Source organism: Lepidochelys kempii, chromosome 10, assembly GCF_965140265.1.
Source record: "Lepidochelys kempii isolate rLepKem1 chromosome 10, rLepKem1.hap2, whole genome shotgun sequence".
In the NCBI taxonomy this organism is placed as follows: Eukaryota; Metazoa; Chordata; order Testudines; family Cheloniidae; genus Lepidochelys; species Lepidochelys kempii.
The window spans coordinates 74,828,223-74,845,219 of NC_133265.1; the positions used below are offsets into that span (position 1 = coordinate 74,828,223).

Here is a 16,997-nt window from a genome sequence, read left to right on the forward strand (position 1 = left end):
CCATGCTTATGTGAAAGCAAGTGCAAAAAAATCTCAAAAAGAAAAGGAGGACTTGTGGCACCTTAGAGACTAACCAATTTATTTGAGCATGAGCTTTCGTGAGTTACAGCTCACTTCATCAGATGCATACCGTGGAAACTGCAGAAGACATTATATACACAGAGAGACCATGAAACAATACCTCCTCCCGCCCCACTGTCCTGCTGGTAATAGCTTATCTAAAGTGATCATCAAGTTGGGCCATTTCCAGCACAAATCCAGGTTTTCTCACCCTCCGCCCCCCCGCACACAAACTCACTTTCCTGCTGGTAATAGCCCATCCAAAGTGACCACTCTCTTCACAATGTGTATGATAATCAAGGTGGGCCATTTCCTGCACAAATCCAGGTTCTCTCACTCCCTCACTTGTGCAGGAAATGGCCCACCTTGATTATCATACACATTGTGAAGAGAGTGGTCACTTTGGATGGGCTATTACCAGCAGGAAAGTGAGTTTGGGGGGGCGGGGCGGAGGGTGAGAAAACCTGGATTTGTGCTGGAAATGGCCCAACTTGATGATCACTTTAGATAAGCTATTACCAGCAGGACAGTGGGGCGGGAGGAGGTATTGTTTCATGGTCTCTGTGTGTATATAATGTCTTCTGCAGTTTCCACGGTATGCATCCGATGAAGTGAGCTGTAGCTCACGAATGCTCATGCTCAAATAAATTGGTTAGTCTCTAAGGTGCCACAAGTCCTCCTTTTCTTTTTGCGAATACAGACTAACACGGCTGTTACTCTGAAAAAAATCTCAGTGTTTCACATGCAACATGGTACAAGCCACCAGAATTTGAGGGCTTCACTTTCCACCCATGCACACATCAGATCCCACTTGGTTTCTTGTTAGCATCTCCCAAGAGGTATCTTAGTGCTTTTATCTGCTCAGAGGAGTTATCTCTGTGTTATTATTTTAGTGAGTGGGTAAACTGTTTAGGGAATGTAACAGCTCCCTCACCCTCTTTTAAACCCTGTCAACTTTCCCATATCCAACAGATTTTTTTTTCCTACTAGTGACGCCTTTGAGGTTATTTACTGAGTCAATTAACAAAAGATAACCTCCCATTGTGCAATCATCAATAGATCAATTGTGTTAATACTATCTTGGAATGTCCTCCACTATTTACTTTAATATTGTTGACTCCAGGCACTTAAGGAAGCCAGCACCCTCAAGTTTCACTTGATTACGGGTAAATGGATTTTGTAGTAGCCATTAATAAATATAAATTGTTTTGGAAAATATTTAAGTTTGTCTGAGCTTAACCACTTTCTGAGCATTAAAAACTGTTCCTCATTGACTATGTTTCATTACTGACACTCATTCACACACGGTAATATTATTGTACATCACCTATAAATTTTGTCCTTTGACTATTATTAGTATTATTACAGTTCCTCCAAATTGCGCTTGTTTTACAGACGTCTAGAACTAGACTTATTTAACTTTCTGATTGTGATTATTGTTTTCTTATAATGGGACAGATGCCTGCTCCAGAAAGTTTACAATCCATAGGTTAGGTGCTGCCACCCTTTTTCTCGCTGAGTCGCATTTTGCTCCACAAGTACTAGCCGTTTCATTGATTTCAAGCTTGTGATCCTATCTAATGACATCTATTAATGTTCATCTCCACAAAGATGTCTGCTAGTCAAAGTGAGTAGTACCTTATTCTACAAGCAGAGTGATTGATATTAGTGGAGTAAGATATTGCTCAACATGAGCAAGGATTGTGGAATCTTCCCTAAATAAAAAAGAAAAGAAAAGAAAAGAAAAGAAAAGAAAAGAAAAGAAAAGAAAAGAAAAGAAAAGAAAAGACTTCAGGCAATATAGAGCCTTGGTCACACCCCAGAAAGCTCCCTCCCGTAGCCCTGTCCCGGTCCCATGGTCGCACGGTTCCTTGGAATGGCAGAAAATTAAGGTGAATGGAGCACTTTGCACTTCTCAGAGCTGTTGTTTCAGGCTGTCTGCAGACTCAAGCAGACATTTGAGCTTTAGGGCACATTTTCAAATTTTTCTTCACGTACATGAGAGATAAAACCTTTTTTTCTTTTTAATGTAAGTTGAGAGTCTGGTGCAGTCACGTGACTTCGGGACTGGAGGCCTTGAAAACTTTTGATGTTACTAAGCCCAAATTAGCAAAAGGGAAGTTACTTTAAAAAACCCTGAACACAGTCAGTGTAAGTCTGATGCCACTTTACCTTGAAGGTAGGGATTTAATTATTTCACCTATTATCCTTTTGTTTCCGAAGTCAGTAGCCTTGGCAGTGAATTGAACATTATGCTTCTGCAGAGAGCATCTTCCTTGTCAGGCGTCTAACTCCATTCTTCTCTTGATGATAACTGGTGACTTTAAGATGCACATGACTACTCAATAATAAATGAAAACTGTCATTGTTCAGGGAGTGTTGTTTTTTTTTTCTTCTTTTTTGCTTTGACCTCATTGTGATGCATGGTCTACTTCAGGGTGTTTTGAAAATAGTGAGGGAAACAGACTAGAACTTTTAAAGGAAAAACAGACCTCTGATTATCTCTAACAGACCCTTCAATGACCCCGTGCAGATGGACATTAATGGATGGATTCATCTTACATGATCATAGAGCTCTCATGGACAAATTCATCCCATGTGCTGGGGCGGGGATGGACATGGGGAGATGGGGGAAGCTTGTGCTTCCTTTATTCAGGTGCTGGTTAGGGCTGCCCTGACTTGTCTCCTATCTGTCATGACCTTGACGGGCCATGCAAGCAAATAGTTGGGGTGCAGGACTGCTCTGGGTACACCCCTTCCTTCCCCAGGACATACCCCTGCCTGGCCAAAACACTTCCTGCACTGGGGTTTCTTTCAAGGAAGGTGTGGCAAGGCCAGCTGTCTTGTTCTGGGCCCTTTGTGTTTTAAATCTCCCCAGTTTATCTTCCCTTTAGGGTCTTTAAGTCAGTTCAGCTCAAGAGAATGCAAACAGCTACAAATGCTCTATAAAGGATCCAACATAGACAGTGACAAGTAGAATTCTGCTCTGCCTTATTCTGTTGCGTGGAGTGTGACTCAGATTCCCATACAATTTAAATTAAAAGGGACTCACTCTCTTATTTGAAGTGATGATGGATGAACCTCAGTTGGTTCAAAAGTCCTGTTCAGAGAAGCACCCAACAGTTCAGCTATTAATCCAGATAGAGCCAGTCTGAGCTGACACCAGCTCTGGACACCACTGACTTTGTGGAAATTTCAGACCTAGGTCCAAACTTTGCAACGAAAATGTATTTCTCTATACAAACCCCTTGAGACCAAAATTGGGTTAGAACAAGTTTTCTGGGAGAAGAGATCAGAGTAGGATAATTGGGGAATTTAGTGTTTGTGATGGCCCATCTTTGTGTTGGAACTGGACAGAACTGCACATCAGGAGCTGGGGATGGCACACCGATGGGTAGGGTAAGTACGTGCCTGAGGTGTGCTGCCTCTGAAAGGGTGGGACTCTAGGAGGAACCACAGAGTGGGCTAAAATCCATAGTTTGTGAATAACCTACTGAAGGATTATCAGAACAAGCAACCTCCTTAGATTTAAAGCAGCAGTTTCCCCACCATCAGATACTACAATACTGTACCGATAACACAGTCACATTCTTAATCAAACGGTTTGAGTCCAAATGATAAATGAACCCCAATAACTGGGGAATGCACTTGGTGAGCCATAGTTTCCTCCACCTTAACTTCTGTGCTCGGTGATCCTGGTATGGTCACTCTAAATGACCAGAGAACCATATGTACATCCCAGCTACAGAGGAGAGCCTGTGCGGGAGAGATGACAAAGATAAAGTAGGGAGGAAGGACATCTGAAGGACCCCATTTCTTATTCATAGCAACACTACAATGGGTCAAACATGCATTGCATTCAGCATGTTTAAATTTCAGTCTCTGAATCTCTGTATTTATTATAAACAGAAGATACAAAGAGAACTAAGGAGAAAGATGATCTATGTTTCCCATGATGCCAAATATGGGATTTCCAAGACTATAAACTCCTGGGAGCAGAGATAATTGTGAAATACACAAATGGTGTGAAAGGAGGTATAAGATACATGTCATAAATGGGAGTAATTTAGTGTCAGGGGACTCTAGCCTTCGGCAGCATACCAGTATCTGCCATTTATGTCAAGGGATGTTACTTATGTCCTGAAAGAGAAAATCAGGCCCTGGGAGTTTTAAGGAGGCTAAATTGATACAGCTATCCTTTTGTTAATTTGTTGAGTGCCAACAATGTGCTTGATGCTGCATGGAACACAGAGGAGATATGTGTTGAGGGATGATGTTCATATGATGTGTGAGAGCCCATGACACATCATATGAACATCATCCCTCAACACATATCTCCTCTGTGTTCCATGCAGCATCAAGCACATTGTTGGCACTCAACAAATTAACAAAAGGATAGCGTACATCCCAGAGGTATGAATTCATGCTCCTCTCTTCTGCAATTATCCTTTTATTCCCCAGGAACTGTGCACACACACACAGACACCTGCAGGAACATAAAGATCATGGAAATTACTCCTGGTCTTTTGTATATGTAACAAAAACATGCCCTAACCACTCACCCCATCAGCATATAGATATTTAAGACATCTCCCACCTGCACAGCACAGAATACAGTGCTGAATAATCCACTCTCCCATTGAAGGAGACAGAAGAGCTGAAGGACACAAGACAAATAAAAAATAATCATGGAAGCTATAAGTCTGCCCAAAGTCCTTTCCTCAGGCTATTATACATAAATCTATAAAAGAGTCTTAGAAGTTGGTGGGACATATGGGCTAACTCCTGCTCACTTTATTTGCACAAATAGTCCTACTGGCTACAAAATGAGTAAGGCAAGCAAAATGTGGCCTTATATGTATTTAAATACATTGGCATAATGGGGTGAGTTGCAGCTATGAAGAACTTTTTCTGGTCCATTGGGTAAATATTATATTCTTTATAGTGGAAAATAAATATCCGGCTATCTATGAAGCAAATAGAGCTGTTCCAGTCTATCAAATCATAATCTGTGTTTTTTAAAAACAATTGTTAAAGGAGACACTCTGATCTATAGAGACTGGATATATAGTTAGAGGGTAAACAAACAGCTCCATGTAGATAGTATGCATTTTAAAAAATGATTAAATATATCACCGATTCATATGTGAAAATAGATGAAGATAGGACACCGCTTCCCAGAGGAATATTACATTTGAGCCATGGCCCTTGTTTCACAAACTAAAGTATGTCAAGCTAGGTCAGTCTTAGATAGGAGACCTACAAGGAAGACCTAGTTGCTGCAAGAAATGGTGCTGGATATTCTAGTTTATGCATTGTCCTCTGAGTCAGCACTGAATTCCCAGGCATTTGTAGTAAGGGATGCTGAGGTATGGTCTTACAAATGAGATGTTTTTAAAAAGTCCTTACCATTTTGTTTTATTTAAGGTCCCATAGTATTTTTGTGAGAAACATGGAGTTAACCCAATGTCCTGGAGAAGCTCCAGTACAAATAATTATGTTCTACCTAAATTCCCCCTGAAGTTTCAGTCGGATATGGTATGCTTCTTCAGTTGCAGACCTGTTGTGTAGTGTTACTGTGCACTATTAACCCGCTGTTGTGTTTGAACCATTTCAGTGGTGTGTGAAGTGAAATCAATATATCACTTATCTAACCTCATACGAATTTTTGGAGGCTTAATTAAGCTGCTCTTTGAAAGTGTAAGGCATTAGTATTATTACCTTTTATGCATACATATTTAGCAAATGAACTGTGGAATTGTTTCAAAAAGAAGTGGTTATAGTATAGTGGGAACACAGCATGAATTAATGCCTCAATAGCCAGTTGTTTAAGAGTCTAGGTTAATATGGATTTACCCAAGTATAGCCTCTCAATCTCTATTCTAGAAGCTTAGGACAATAATACACATTTTAGAGGGCATCTTTTTTTTTTTTCCATAGCATGGTGATTTCAGGTCACAATGTCAGCATAGCTTTGATTTTTCTCTTTTTTCTTGGGTTTTGTCATACCATTATTTAAACATAAGCTTTTATATTTAATTTGACAATCTTTATATAGTTGCTGGCATAGTAATTGAGTCTACTTGTCTTTTTCAGGACACCAAAAGATTTAACTAAGTCAGAATGTCTCACTTCTTGTCCAGATTTCTATTTATTACCTACCACACTGAGAAAGACAAGGTGAGTTATCATTCAGATAACAGAAAACCTGAGAGGCATTTATATGCTTGAAGTACTGTATAACCATCCTGTACAGAAGCATAGTGTTTAAGGAAATGTGTTACTGCCCAGCCAAATTCCTTCACAATATTGAACCGAAATGGTCTATGCAGCTCAGAGCGGAGATCTAGGAAGTTTACCTTCCACCCAGTCCCAATCCAAATCCTCAAAGATTGCAAATACAATGACTTCTGACAGATTGCTCCACAGTTTACTTTCTATAAGATAAATTCAACACAAAATGGCAGTCATAGTAAGCATTCTGGGTTGTAGCTAATACCCCCCCAAAATGTTATTGAAGTTAGAACTCAACAAACGAGAAAATGTGAACATACACACATGACATATCTCAAAACTGTAATCTCTGTAAATGCCACCACTCTTACTTATGGACAGGAAGATGTTAATATTTGAAAATATTTCAGTAAAAAGCCAGTTTCAAATCTAGAAATTGTAAATGTTATTGCAAAGATAATATTTCAAGGGGGCTTTTCCTAGTCAAGGATGTTAGTTGACCAAGGAAAAGAAAAGCTGTCTGCTTCTATAATTTCACTAACAGCTAGGGAGAGACCATCATACACAACATTTCTAGGGGGAAATGCTTTCCTTTTTGTATTTAACTGGGCTTCTGATTGTCTGTTTAAATTAGGCTAACGTAATTAGCAAAAACCAAAGATACACAGTTTGCAGTGATGGGTAAAATTAAGGTCACCCCTTGCAGCCTTAATCCAGCTATATTGCCTAATCTAAGTTTTAGCCATTAGGAGGAGAGTGTGTGGAATAGAAATGTCTTGCCAGTGTCAGGCTAAATGTATACTGACTGCCTAACTAGAGATAAATCCTGCAGACTTATTTGAATGTGGAAGTGCTTATCAATGAAATTTTGAGAAAAATGTGTTCTATTCCCCAGGACTAGGTCCTGGTCCTCTAGTGTTGATTGGGTGGCTTTTGGTTTTTAGTACAAAAGTGAGAGAATTTTATAGTGAGATTTTTTTCTTCCAGATTTTCTCACTTAAACTCCCTTCACTTATAATTCTGTGACTTGTAATCCTTGCAAAATGACAGTATTTACATTTTGTTTTTCCATTAAATAAAAAATCTTTAAGGGGCTGGTTAGATAGTCATAAGATATGAAGAGCATTTCGATTATTTTAAAAAATGTTGACATTTACAGGCCAAGAGACTGGTACGCAGTTGCAAAGGTCATCAATGAGTAAACAGACATTAATGGTTAGCTGGATAACTAGTACATAAACAGGTCATATTAATAATTAACACAGGAAAACTGGCAGTTTACAACAAGCTCATGAAAATATTGGAGAGAAGTAACTTTGGGAAGGGCAAGAACCAATATATAAAGGCATCTGGAATTAAATCTAGAGGAAACCTAATTTTAAGACATTAATTTCTCACTTGCTCTCTCCTTTGCCTTCCCAACAAATTATTTTTTAATTCAGGCAGCCACAGTAAAGTTATTTGAATCATTGATAAAAAGTGTTGCAGAGCTATTTATTCTGCAATTGATTCTAACCCTGAGCTCACAATGCTCTCTGTTGACGACATCTCAGAAATAAAGGATTGATTTCATCCCCAAACTTATCTGTTCCTTTAAATATAGCCCCTCCTTTAGATCATTACTGAAAAAAAAAATTAAAATATATAAATGTTGGAGTTTAGTGTCCTATTGATGATCATGGGAGCTGTGTATTGATTCTCAGCAAAATGTATTTAAATTGCCAATGGTAAAAGTTTTACCAAGATTTAAAAAAAAAAAAAAAACCACACCTGCATTCTCAGCATTTCTCTCTCAAATATGCCTTGAGGAGTGAGATTTTTGTTCATTTATGGTTAGCTCTTCAGCTCAACTGTATCTTTTCTGTCCAGCCCTATTGGGTTTTCTTCCTGGTAATAAAAATGATGCAAAACTTGAGGAATGAATACTCACAAGGGACTGAATGGTAAGCATTATAATACTTATATATTAGATTCTATATGTATGTGTGCACAAATATTTGTAAAGATAAATGACGTTACTTTCAAGTGTGATACAGTCACAATAAAAAATGTGTATTTGAATCTCATGTGCATTGTACCCAATATGACATACTCATCTTGAAAATTACATTATTTAAGTTGGGTTACGTTATAACAGCATCTACCATCAGCTAAAAGGTGAATTCACAATCGAAGAACAGAGTGGAGGGAAAGAGAGAGAACAATAAAAGGGGTCAAAGCATCGAGTTAAAGTAGATGGCATGTTACATCGCGAAACAGAAAAGCTTTCTGATGGTTGGGTTGGTGAACCAGGAGTGCTGTTATATGCCAGTAATGGTTAGGGAGAAAGTAATGGCTGACAAATATTGTTGTGTTGATATAGGAAAGTGTTGGATAAAGTGTCTTTCCCCATATTATAATCCCAGGAGACCTTATCAGAGCCCATTTGCGTAGTATGTAAAAAATCACAGTGTGTTCTAAATGGGTGTGATCAGATATTTATTTCAATTTAAAATATATAAAAAAGGATGCCAATTCCAGGCCCAAGATGCCATGGAAAAAAATGTTAGAATCATAGAATATTAGGATTGGAAGAGACCTCAGGAGGTCATCTAGTCCAATCCCCTGCTCAAAGCAGGACCAACCCCAACTAAATCTTCCTAGCCAGGATGTTAACAATGCAATCTGTATAGTTTACTTAGGGCCAGTTCTTAGCTTTTAAACCAGACCACGCTGCCTATGGGCAAATCTGCGGAGAGGGCACACTCACAAGGTGAGTCTATTTTCCCCTTAGTGCCAGCTTCTGACTGCCAGCCAGTGCAGAGAGAGTCAGGATCCTTGACACACTCTTACTGTGCCCCTTTTGGGGACTGGCCAACAATATGGCTCCCCAGAACCTGGCAGTCATGGGACCTGAGCCAAAGACTGCATAAGTCAGTGGGAATCTTTCCACTGCTTTCAATGGGCTTTGGATCAAGTCCAAGGAGGACAAGCACGGGAAAACCGATTGCCCTCTATTCAGCTGTACAGTGTATCTGTGTCCTCCAGCTCCTTTATGCACACATTCAGGGGCAGCCAGCATCTGGCCTCTAGTATGTTTCTGTACTTAATTGACTTTGAGAGTACTAATTTCAAAGATGTGTAAGATGCAATTTTGCCTAGTCGTTGGAGCAAGGGACTGAGAATCGGCGCACCTGAGCCCTCATTCCAGCTTTGCCATTGATTCCACGTGTGACCGTCACGAAGTCATTTAATGTTTCAGTGTCTCAATTTTCCCATTTGTAAAATGTAGATAATAGTTGCCTGCACTGAAGAGGTGTTGTGAAGCTTAATGAATTAATGTTTGTGATGTGTTTTTAGATCTCAGGGTATAATGTGTAATGTATTCCATTATTATTTATTATTATTAAGTCACTTCTAAACAAAGATGAGCCAGGATCAAATTCATGCACCTCTGAAATTTGGAATTTGTTAAGACCTGGATCCAAATCTGAATTGTGCAGTTAAGGCCAATCTAGGAATGTCTCCAGCCATTTTGCAGGCCAGAGCAGAAAATGTTTTCAACATGCCCCCCTTGCCCCTTGTCCCAAATAGTCGAGAAAGAAAAAGCTGAGCAGCACAACAGGGCAGCACCCCCCGGCTGCTACTTCTGCTCACCCATCCCTACCTAGAACCAGCTCTGGGCCCATCTGTAGCTCTAAGTAGTATTGTCCCATACATTTTAAATAAATAAATAAATAAATTCCTCGCAATTGGCTGATAACATCAAGGTAAAGAGTCAGTAACTTTCTGAAGTCCAACTTCAGGAGTCAATAACAGTGAAGTATGGAACAGTATCATGCAATCAGATCATCTATAGAAATTAGTGCATTCCATATATGCTGCTGAGTTTGGTGATGACAAATATTATTCAATTTTGATGAGCCAATAAGATCACATATATAAATAATGGCATCCTAATTGGCAGCAGTTATTTGTCCCCTTGCAGGAAGTGAACAGATGTTTCTTTGTTTTTCCTGTACCGCTAAAGTACATCTCCACATATTATGGAATGTTGGTTTCAAAGGGAAACTAGTCAGACTTTTGAAATCCATCAACCGAATGGAGATATTTACAGTAAAAACATTTGCAATGACTGTTTCATAACAATACATATTGACTACTTGTTTCTGTAACTCTGAAGATTCATTGTCCCAAAGGGTCAATAAATCTTGATAACCACCTCAAGAGAAGTCAATATTTGCTTGGTGTTTTTTTTATAAATAAAGCACAATGCCTTCTGTTTATTCAGAGTAATCATTGGTTTCTCAAAACATTTTTAATGGTTATACTTTAATACATGACCTATTCCTACATGCTTAAAGCTTTTTTTCTTTACCTCTTTCTTTCCTGATGCAAGAGTTTCTTTCAATATTAATTTAGCTACAATTTTCCATATTCATTAAACTATCCATGTTACTCATTAATACCATTCAACACCCTAATACTATTTAAATATATAGAAATATTTTACTGTTTGACACAAATAGGGTTACTGAGTACAAAATATTCTAGTGTATTGCCTGGACATATCTTAGAAGGACATTCCACAGAGAATGGGAAAGTATGCATAGTAAAATACTGACACAGATGTAAGCAACAGTGTTACATGACATCATGATAAACAGTTCATATCCTAGCTCATGCGGGGGGGGGGAGCCTTGCTCTTTGTGTTGGGGAGGCTGCATGGAAATGGGGGAGTTCTGTTGCACAAGCCGGGAGGCAGCAGGAGTTGAGGCTGCAGTAGTGAGCCCACTTCTCTGATGATTCCTGGGGCAGCAAGGTGCAGAATGACTTGGGCCAAGGGAAAGGATGTGCCAGAGGGGAGTAGGGGCAGCGATAGGTGATCCACCCTGAAGTCCTTCCATCGACAGATGGGGAATGCTAGAACCCTGGGAGCTAATTCCAGCCATTACGATGGAGTAACCAACACAGCGTGGCTCAGGTTTTCCTCCTAAGATCTCACTGCTCAGTTGAAATAATTGAACTGCATACTGAGGACAAGCTTTTCCTCTACACGCGTCATCCTGCAGCCCTGTCTCAGGTAATTCTCCTGAAGTCAACAAGGTTACTCTGCTAAGAATCAGGCCCAACATGGAGGATCAGGGCCAAATTGTGGTCATCAGTAATCCTAATGTGGAATAAAACCCCTGGCTATCGCCATCACAACTAGAAGCTCCACTACAGTGTCAAAATGTTTGAATAAAAGCTGTGTTTGTGATAATCAGAAAGAAAATTTAAGCAGAGATATAAAAATTCAAAAGCATTACAAAGTGTATATGCTTAAGAATAAAATGCAATGACACGGTCACAGTTGTCTTTAAAAGCTTTGCTCCACTTGAAATGGCTTTGCTAGTCGTGATTCTTAATGCATGAGATAGTGGTTTAGAATAAATCTTTAAGTAATTCAAAACAAGGACTCTTCAGTAAATAGTTGAAATTAAAGGGGGAGTTAGAGTCATCTGGTTTCCATTAGGATGATAAAATAGTTCACTCGAAACCTTTTACAAGATGCTTTGTTACTGGGAGGTGTCTGTGCATCTCACTCCATCACTAGCCATTTGACACAACATAAAAGGCTTCAAAAGCCATGCTAGGCCTCTTAATCAAAAACTAATTGTAATAGATATTAGGGAGTGTTAACACTGTGACCGCTAGGTTGTGTCTGCGGTATATAAGCAGGAGTGAACATTAAACACAACCCTGAGTTGATAGGGCTTATCTGAATTTCAGAGTTAAGTGCTAAGTACTGTAGGCCAGTATCTCCAAGCTATTGCTTTGTACCACTTTTGGAGTTAATTGCACTGTAGGACTTCATCTTCCTAATGAAATTTATAGCATTGTCAGAGAACTTGGAAGCCCACTGAAGATACTGTTGCGGTTTACAAGAGTTCAGCGAAAACACAGAGATGCAAAGAAAATACCCCAGTCTGTATTTCAGAACCTAATGCATTTGCTTAGGGGGATCTTTTTCAAACCTTATTTGCTGCTGATCACAAAGATTATACTACTGGCAAAATAAGGGGCTCCCCAAAAGATAGACAACTCTAAAATAGTCACTAAATTCATGTAGCTGCCTCAAAAACAATCCCACTTGTCTCATTACAAATGTTCACATGAGTACTTACTGTGTGCACGTGAACAATGTTATTGATTTTACTGAATTCAGAGTAGGATTGTCACTGGTGGTTGTAATTTAATTCATGTATGTTCCAGATAATGTAGGACTTAAATTTTACACATTATTACACCATTACAAACATGGGTCAAATCTGCTGCTGGTGTATATGAATTAGAGTCAATAGGAATTCAGATACTGCTGTGATGAGTGTGGTGTAAGAACCTATATAGAATCAAGCTATGGCAATTTACACCACCTGAGGATCCGGCCCATAGTGTAAAGTACCTTCGACACAAAATATATTAAAACTCTGCTGCCGTTATTTCTCATGAGTTCATTATGTATACTCTTACCTGTATACTACTAAAATCTCCAGACAGCTGTGTTCCTTTTCACTCCAATTTCAAACAATATAATTAAAAAAGGATTCGCTGAAATGTAGACACTTCTACCATTTACGCTGGAATGCTAGCACTATCCAAAATAAGCTAGTCTGTAAATACCAGATTAGTATCTGTGAAGCAAAAGCTTTTATTCTATAAAAGAACATTCAGAAGAAAATCTCAACCTTTCTTGCTGAAGAATAAGCTTTACTTGCCAAACCCATAATTATCTTAAATGTTCTGAGAAGCTGGTGAGAGCTGCAAATGTTAAAACAAAACATAAGGAAACATTTTGGGACATATAAATGGAGGTAGATAAAGATGGTATTCTTCCCCCCTATTAGTTTACTATATAAATGGGAAGACATTACAGAGTTTGAAATTTAATTAACGTAATTGACTGAATTGCATTTTGCAGTAGTTATTGTCATTAGCAGCCTTGACCCCTCTGTCAAAAGGATGTGCTAGTGATTACTTTCAAGGGGTATTTATTATGAATATTAAGCTCTTCAATAAGTGCTATCAACATATTAAAATTCATTTTAACCACTTTTCTAGAAGACTGCAAATGCAACTAGCTGCTGGGGGAAAAAAAGGTGTCTAAATCATTTAATCTTGGTTCATATGTGGTCAAACCAGAAATAGAATGGGGGAAAAGGGGGGAGGGGGGAAATATAATGAAAGGGATACTGGATATATTTTCATGAAAATATGCTTAAAGGGCACTTGATTTTCAATGAAATCCATGCTGCAGGACCTGGAACACTGATGACTTTGTTGTTTAAAGCATGTTTTTATATAGTCTTGCCTCATATCATTGCAGAAGTCTGATTCTTCAAGCTATATGATCATTTATGTTTGGTTCTTTTTACTGACTGTTTGCAGAAAGTATATAATGAATGGGGGCCAGAATTCATAAAGAGTATTTGGTTCACAGGTGTTCTTACCTGTGTTACTTGTACCCACAACAAACAATTCAGGCTGGTATTTGATATCCCAAATTGTATCAGTCAAGCCTTGGGTAGTGGGGAGAGCACACCTATTAATTACACTTCCAGGGTACATGACAGGCTGTGTAGAGTTACATCATTCTCTATTATGTTGTAACAGCTTAGATGATGCAGCGTTTTCTATTCAAGATGAGTCCTTCGTCTGACTGAGAAAAAGTGAAGTGTGGAGATGAGAGGGGATTGGAAACGGAAGAAAAGAGAACTTGACAAAGGAAGAAAAACCAAGAATTCCTCATCCACTCTTTACCATTCACCATGTGCTGGAGATAGAGTTTTAATATTGTCTACCTCCTTCATGCACCCAACAAAGCATGAGCTGCAGAATATTAGTGCCAGGCCTCTTTGTCTCTAACCTCACCACTTCTTCCCTCCACTTCTCTTTGCTTTGAGCTTCTTTCTGCTGTTTGCAACAAGGCTATCCATCTGCCATGCTAAACACAACTTGTGCTGAAAGTAAACACTTGACTAAAGATATGCCAAGGATATGTAAAGGTTTGCTAAGAGTCTCATACTCATCTTCTCTTGTCCTATTAAATTACAATGATCTGACCCCTGAGTGTCCTAACTCATTTTTTCAAGAGAAAAAAGAAAGAAAATTTTCATCATAAAAAAATGATATTTTTCTTTGTAAATTTTTTGTTGCTATGTTCAGATGCAAGAACTAATCTCAGCACATCAAACCACTGAAGAATCATCCATCAGACATAACTACTCATGGAAGAACAAGTGCAGGGCTAAGAGTCTGATTATCCGGATTTCTATTCCAGTCTCTGCCATTTCCTCAAAGAATGAGTCACTTTAGCTCTCTGCCTCAGTTTCCACATCTGTAAAATAGAGATAATAATACTTTCCCTTTTACTTCAAAAGGGTTTTGTGAGATTAATTTAGTGGATCCATACAATGTTTTGCACATGTAAAAGTACTATATGATTGCTAAGCATTATTGACACAACTGGCCCAGATGAGGACTGGTGACCTGGAAGTAAAAAAAGCAGAGTCTAAATAGACTCCCGAGTAAAGTGAAAAGAAAAACCCTTTCTATTTCTGAATACTGAGAAAATCCTTAAGGAAGCCCACTGATTACACTTCTGAGATTTGTATGAACCAACTAGGGTAAATAATTAGAACTACATTTTTAATTAATATAGCAGCGTCTGCTAACGCAATATAGTTAAATTCGTGCCACTACTGGAGGTGAATGAAAGAAACTTGTCCTATTCCTGGTGAAACCATGAACATGATCTTCTTGATTTTGATGTATGTATTACATATCCTGCTCTGTTGGAAGAACTTTTGGTTGGGTTTGGTTTAGTCAAGAAGTACCCTCCATTTCATCAAGTGCCTTATATTCATATTTTCCAGCTTGAAAACCTCACTTAAATGACAAAAATGTCTCCAGTGAAAAGAGAACCAAGACATATTTTATTTTTATTTATTTATTTGTCTAACTGTAGCAACTAGGAGCCCTAGTCATGGAGCAGGACCTCATTGTGCAATGCAAACAAAAAACAAAATGGCACAGATAAAAAATGAGGGCTGAAAAACCAGCTCAGTTAATTGAAGTATATAATTTTGCCACTTTGACTTTGATATTATGTGCAAACACCTCTGTTTCATAGGAAAACAGCCCTGTCTGTGCACACAGGAGGTCAACAATAGCTTGCTGGACCACAGACTCTTCCTCCAAAGTTGCTGTACCATCAGTAGTGCTGCCTGTGGGCAGATTCAGCTGCCCCTCCCACCCTGTGGAGTGGCGCAACCAGTGAAGTCAGCTATCGTCAGATGCTCCAGCCACATAGTGGTCCTCAATAGAGCTGTGTGAATAATAGCCCTGACAATTGTGGGGGGAGAGGGGAAGAACTGGTTCAGGTCAAACCGAAAATGAAATTTTCCAAAAAGTCCAGCATGTCAAAAAGCCAAAGGAGTTTATCTTCAGACAAAAATGTCAAAACAAAACATTTTGACCTTTTTTCTCATTCCCCGCCCTCCCCCCCACCAAAACGATTTGGAAAAAATCCAACATGAATTCACAAAATATTCCAGTGTCACCAAATCTGCATTTTCAATGGGGAAAAAAATGGGGAAGAGGCCAAAACATTTAACCCAGCTCCAGTTCTAAGTATCCTAATGTGCATTTTAGACTTTATCAAGATGAAGGGGCAGGATTTGCACCCAGCTATTCAGAACAGCCAGTGGGAAACCTAAGAAGTAGTTCCTAACAGTTTCTTCTTGCAGGAGCATGGAATGGTGGGGTAATTCATCCTTTGGGAATCTACACAAATGACCACCTTTTATAAACACAAGGGCTGGTTCATATTTCAAACACAATGTTTTGTATTAAACACTGTCCATTAGAAAGGACACACCTGTGCCTGTCATACTGAATGGGTTGTGCTGCCCTAGCGTTTCTGCAATCGATGTGGCATTCTGTAGCCTTCCGTCCATCATAGAAGGGCAAATCCAGTGTCCTTATTTTACGGTGACATCTCTGTGAGCTCCGCTCCTCTGGGGATAAGCAGGCATGAAAAAGAAAAGAGATGTGGGAGGTGTGCTTGCCAACAGAAAGATGGAATGGCATGACCCTTGAAGGCCACCATATTGTGGTAATCTGAGAACCCTAACACTGCTGGGAATGGAGTTTAGTGCGCAAACTGTTAGACTGCATGGCAAGCTGCCAGAGCTATTCTGTTCTATTCTATTCCAGGCTGCAGTGCCATGACCATCACTGTGATATCCGAGTGCCTTATTGAATTCTAGAAGTTAGATTGAAAGGAACTCTGTTTCTCTCTTGCCTTCTCAAGGGAGAATTAGCAGCAATGCCAGCAGCTCCTGTGCAGATCAGTAATAAACAAGGAATTCCAACCAAATAAGGTGCCTCAGCTGTTCCCAGGGACTAATGTCGCAGCTTTGAAAAGAACGTGTCATTGTGCTATCATCAGAAAACAAAAATGTTCTGGGTCTACATTTTCCAAACAGACGGGTGAATTTGGGTGCTTCCATTTTGGGGTGACCATGATCAATTTGAGACAAAAGGGCCCTATTTTCAGGAGGTGGGTACTTAGCACTTTCTGAAAATAAGACCCCTTTACGGTGTCACAACTTGGGCACTCAAAGTCACTAACCACTTGGAAGATAAGAGCCACACTGTTTGGTGAGTTGGACTCACATAGA

At 39.2% G+C, this 16,997-nt stretch overlaps 1 long non-coding RNA gene across 8 annotated transcripts in view; it reads right to left on the reverse strand.

Annotated features, from left to right (window-relative positions):
- The window catches only part of LOC140895064 (uncharacterized), a 131,882-nt gene that overhangs the window by 32,026 nt on the left and 82,859 nt on the right, over window positions 1–16,997 (reverse strand). For 2 of the 8 annotated variants that reach the window (XR_012154080.1, XR_012154074.1), the window contains one exon: window positions 8,065–8,181. The exons of 4 other annotated variants lie outside the window; for them this stretch is intronic. This is a non-coding gene — a long non-coding RNA (uncharacterized lncRNA). Of the gene's footprint in view, window positions 1–8,064; window positions 8,182–16,192; window positions 16,332–16,997 lie in introns of all 8 variants that reach the window. 2 more of the 8 variants (XR_012154071.1, XR_012154069.1) reach the window with 2 other exon arrangements.